Source organism: Terrapene carolina, unplaced genomic scaffold (assembly GCF_002925995.2).
Source record: "Terrapene carolina triunguis isolate 2854851 unplaced genomic scaffold, T_m_triunguis-2.0 Scaffold936, whole genome shotgun sequence".
In the NCBI taxonomy this organism is placed as follows: Eukaryota; Metazoa; Chordata; order Testudines; family Emydidae; genus Terrapene; species Terrapene triunguis.
In genome coordinates, this window is record NW_020665287.1 from 1,390 (window position 1) to 6,874 (window position 5,485).

The window sequence follows — 5,485 nt, forward strand, 5'->3', positions numbered from 1 at the left end:
TTCCCCCCAGTGCTGAGAGACCCAGAAGGCCCCTGGCCCCACTAAACCCATTAACCTGCAGTGAGAGGGGCCTTAGGCCTTGCTTGGGACCTCAGCATGGCGGGGGAGGGGATTTCACCCTCCAAGTGCAAATGCAGACAGACATTTCCAGGAGAGAAGGTCTTGGGGCTGCAGCATCCAGGACTCCCAGGACCCATCCCTGGCGCCACTGCCAGACTCACTGTGTGACCTTGGGCAGGGCTCTGCCCCTCCCTCTGCCTCACTTTCCCCAATTGTCCCATAGGGATAATGCCCCTGACCCTACTTTGTAAAGTGCTTTGGGGTCTAGGGCTCAGAAGCGCCTATAGAAACGCTGCGTATGATCATTGCAATAACAGCCTGACCTGCAGGGGTTGGCTCAGCGGGTGCTGTCCCTTCTCTCCTCCCCTCTCACTGAGCAGGGAAACCTCCCAGGACAGGCTGCAGATGCCCTCATCCCTTCTCTGGACAATGGCTCTCTCTAGCTCTTCCAGCCGGGACAGCAGCTGCTGCTCCTGGTCCTCCAGAAACCCTTGCAGCTCCTTCCACTCCCAGACGATCTTCTGCCTCTCGGCTTCTGTCTGTTTCTGCAACAGGGAGAGGGCAGCTCGGTAACAGAGGAACATAGAACATAAGAACGGACATACTGGGTCAGACCAATGGTCCATCTAGCCCAGTGTCCTGTCTTTTGACAGTGGCCAATGCCAGGTGCCCCAGAGGAAATGAACAGAACAGGTAATGATCAAGTGATCCATCCCCTGTCGCCCATTCCCAGCTTCTGGCAAACAGAGGCTAGGGACACCATCCCTGCCCATCCTGGCCAATAGCCACTGATAGACCTATCCTCCATGAAATTATCTAGTTCTCTTTTGAACCCAGTAAGTGTCTTGGCCTTCACAACATCCTTTGGCAAGGAGTTCCACAGGTTGACTATGTGTTGTGTGAAGAAATACTTCCTTTTGTTTGTTTTAAACCTGCTGCCTATTCATTTCACTGGGTGACTCCTAGTTCCTGTGTTATGAGAAGGAGTAAATAACACTTCCTTATTTACTTTCACCTCACAAGTCATGATTTTATAGATCTCTACCATACCCCCCCTTAGTTGTCTTTTTTCCAAGTTGAACAGTCTCAGGCTTTGTCTAAACTGGCACTTCTCTCCTGCCAACAAACAGCAGCTACACTGCACGCCTGTTAGCAGCACAGCTGTAGAGGCACAACCGTGTTGCTAAAAGTTGTGTAGTGTAGCCATAGCCTCAGTCTTATTAATCTCGCCTCATACGGAAGCTGTTCCGTACCCTTCATCGTTTTGTTGCTATTTTCTGTACCTTTTCCAATTCCAATATATCTTTTTTGAGATGGGGTGACCAGATCTGCATACAGTATTCAAGATGTGGGTGTACCATGGATTTATATAGAGGCAATATGATATTTTCTGTCTTATCTATCCCTTTCTTAATGATTCCCAACATTCTGTTCACTTTATTGACTGCTGCTGCACAGGGCTGAGTTTAAGCCAATTCGGCCGATTCCCCAGAATGGGGCCCCGCGCCTAAGAGGGCCCCGCAACGACCAGGGCTGCCGGCAGAGTGGAGAAAAAACAAACAAAACAAAAAAAACGCGTCCTGCTTCTCCCCCCTCCCTCCAGTGCTTGCGCTGCCATACAGCTGATCAGCGCAAGCCTGGGAGGGAGGGGGGAGGAGGAGGAATGCGACGTGCTGTGGAAGAGGCGGGGCCAGGGCGGGGATTTGGGGAGGGATCCAATGGGGCGGGGCTGGGGTGGGGCCAGGGCGGGCTTTTGGGGAGGGATCCAATGGGGCAGGGAGGGGCGGAGTCGGGGCGGGGTCGGGGCGGAGTTGGGGGGCGCAAGACAATTCGCGTCCCAGCATGGGGCCCCGCACCTGCTAAAGTCGGCCCTGCTGCTGCACATTGAGTGGATGTTTCCAGAGAACTATCCACAATGACTCCAAAATCTCTTTCTTGAGTGGTAACAGCTAATTTAGACTCCATCATTTTATGTGTATTTGATATTATCTTTTCAAATGTTCATTACTTTGCATTTATCAAAATTGAAATTCATCTGCTCGGTACCTGGGGGAAATCATAAATGCACCTCGGGGCAGGTGGCAGAGTTATTTACCAGAACACAAGATCTCTTGCAGTGAGTGATGGGAAGTTCATTTATCCCGGGAAGGGAGGAGGGCTCAGGGCCGGGGTGAGCTGTACATCACCTACAGGAGGGACACTTCTCCCCAAAACCTCATCAACTTGCACTGAGCGAAATCCTCCATCTCTGCAGCCCACACGTCATCTCCTTCCTCCCCATTCCCTCTAGGAGCTAGACAGGGACACCCAGTGGATTCAGGGGGGCTGGGGTCCTCAGCGGCGGGGGTCCTTCCACTCTGAGTCTTCGGGGCAATTCGGCGGCGGGTCCCGGAGCAAGTGAAGGACTCGCTGCTGAATTGCCACCGAAGACCCGGAGCGGAAGGGGCCCTCACCGCCGAATTGCCGCTGAAGACCCGGAGTGGAAGAAGCTCTGGGTCTTTGGCAGAGGGTCCTTCACTCGCTCCGGGTGTGTTCAACGGCACTGAAGGACCTGCTGCCGAAGACCCGCTGAAAACTCTTGTGGGGGCCCCTGAAAACTCTCGTGGGGGCCCCTGTGGGGCCCGGGGCAAATTGCCCCACTTGTCCCCCCCGGGCGGCCCTGGAGCTAGAAAGGATCCCTGGTCACTGTGACATCCCAACGGCCTGTGGGCAGTGTCTCTCGGCTTACACATAAGAACATAAGAACGTCCATACCGGGTCAGACTAAAGGTCCATCTAGCCCAGTATCCTGTCTACTGACAGTGGCCAATGCCAGGTGCCCCAGAGGGAGTGGACCTAACAGGCAATGATCAAGTGATCTCTCTCCTGCCATCCATCTCCATCCTCTGACAAACAGAGGCTAGGGACACCATTCCTTACCCATCCTGGCTAATAGCCATTAATGGACTTAACCACCATGAATTTATCCAGTTCTCTTTTAAATGCTGTTATAGTCCTAGCTTTCACAACCTCCTCAGGTAAGGAGTTCCACAAGTTGACTGTGCGCTGCGTGAAGAAGAACTGCCTTGTATTTGTTTTAAACCTGCTGCCTATTAATTTCATTTGGTGACCCCTAGTTCTTGTATTATGGGAATAAGTAAATAACTTTTCCTTATCCACTTTCTCCACATCACTCATGATTTTATATACCTCTATCATATCCCCCCTTAGTCTCCTCTTTTCCAAGCTGAAGAGTCCTAGCCTCTTTAATCTCTCCTCATAGGGGACCCGTTCCAAACCCCTAATCATTTTAGTTGCCCTTTTCTGAACCTTTTCTAGTGCCAGTATATCTTTTTTTAGATGAGGAGACCACATCTGTACGCAGTATTCGAGATGTGGGCGTACCATCGATTTATATAAGGGCAATAATATATTCTCAGTCTTATTCTCTATCCCCTTTTTAATGATCCCTAACATCCTGTTTGCTTTTTTGACCGCCTCCGCACACTGCGTGGACATCTTCAGAGAACTATCCACGATGACTCCGAGATCTTTTTCCTGACTTGTTGAAGCTAAATTAGCACCCATCATATTGTATGTATAGTTGGTGTTATTTTTTCCAATGTGCATTACTTTACATTTATCCACATTAAATTTCATTTGCCATTTTGTTGCCCAATCACTTAGTTTTGTGAGATCTTTTTGAAGTTCTTCACAGTCTGCTTTGGTCTTAACTATCTTGAGCAGTTTAGTATCATCTGCAAACTTTGACACCTCACTATTTACCCCTTTCTCCAGATCATTTATAAATAAGTTGAATAGGATTGGTCCGAGGACTGACCCTTGGGGAACACCACTAGTTACCCCTCTCCATTCTGAGAATTTACCATTAATTCCTACCCTTTGTTCCTGATCTTTTAACCAGTTCTCAATCCATGAAAGGACCTTCCCTTTTATCCCATGACAACTTTGGTGAGGGACCTGGTCAAAGGCTTTCTGGAAATCTAAGTACACTATGTCCACTGGATCCCCCTTGTCCACATGTTTGTTGACCCCTTCAAAGAACTCTAATAGATTAGTAAGACACAATTTCCCTTTACAGAAACCATGTTGACTACTGCTCAACAGTTTATGTTTTTCTATGTGTCTGACAATTTTATTCTTAACTATTGTTTCGACTAATTTGCCTGGTACCGACGTTAGACTTACCGGTCTGTAATTGCCGGGATCACCTCTACAGCCCTTTTTAAATATTGGCGTTACATTAGCTAACTTCCAGTCATTGGGTACAGAAGCCGATTTAAAGGACAGGTTACGAATCTTAGTTAACAGTTCCGCAGACACAGACTGACCTTCTCCTGCCCAGCAGCCTCCTGCATCCTAAGGGCATCATGTTACCCATGTATCTGACCCTGCAGGCTCCCTGGGCTCCAGTGGGGATGGTTCCCTGGCTGAGGTGGGCAGGGTGGGCCCTGCATTCACCATGTCATTCTTATGCCAGGCAAACCTAAGTGGTGGGGGGCTCTGGGCACCTACCAGCAGCTCCTTGCTTTGCCGCTCCTCCTCGGCTTTGGCTGCTTCTCTCTCTTTTCCCAGAGGGGCCAGATGCTTTTGTGGTACCTCCTGGAAGAAGCAGGGGAGGGAGGGTTAGAAACTGCTGCAAAGGGCCTCCTAGCTGTCAGATTTCAGGGCCCATCCTACCCTGCAGACTCCTGTGCAGAGTCCTGGGACTCAGACTGAGAGGAGAGGGTGAAACAGGGAACAGCTTTTCCAGAGAAAACGCAGGGTCCCAGGCTGCAGTGACAGGAGTGCAGCCCCACCCACATCCCAAACAGCCAACTTCAGACAGTCCCCCACTTTCCCCAGTTCCAGCCCCCAAAGCTCCCGCAGGGCCAGATCTGAACATGGAGCCCCTAAACATACCCCAATCCCCAGCCCTGACCCCCCAGCACATCCCAAACTCCCAGCTCCCAGCAGCCCCACAGTCCCCAGCACCAGCCGCTCCTCCCACCCCACAGCTCGGCTCTGACACCTCAGATCCACCCCCCAGCTCCCCCAGCCCCTCGCTCCCGGGCCCAGCCTGGGCTCCGAGCTCTGCAGCCGAGCCGCGCTCCGGGCCCCTCCTGCAGCTCCCGGCCCAGCCGCTCCCGGGCTCTGTCGCCCCGGCCCCGCAGCAGGGGCTGCTCCGCTCTGCCCCGCCCGGGACACTCGCCCCCCGCAGCCCCGGGAGCCCCTCTCCGGCCGCGGGGAGCTCGGGGACCCACCCGGGCAGGGGGCGAACCAGGCAGCCGGGCCCGGCCCCTCCCGGCAGGAGCGTGTCCGCCCCACGCGTGTCTCCTCCCCCCCCGGCCCTGCCCGCTCCGCACTGCCCCCGGACTCACCGCGCTGCCCCGCGGGCTGCAGGGCTGGAGCAGCCTCCGCGCTGCGCTCCCGGCCCCGGCCATGG

At 53.0% G+C, this 5,485-nt stretch overlaps 1 long non-coding RNA gene across 1 annotated transcript; it reads right to left on the reverse strand.

The window, feature by feature from the left end:
* Window positions 1-205: 205 nt before the first annotated feature.
* Window positions 206-5,460, reverse strand: LOC113408175. Its single transcript, XR_003899950.1, has 3 exons — window positions 5,421-5,460; window positions 4,576-4,662; window positions 206-605 (listed from the first exon to the last, which is right to left on the reverse strand). It is a non-coding gene; the product is annotated as an uncharacterized LOC113408175 (long non-coding RNA).
* Window positions 5,461-5,485: the final 25 nt, after the last annotated feature.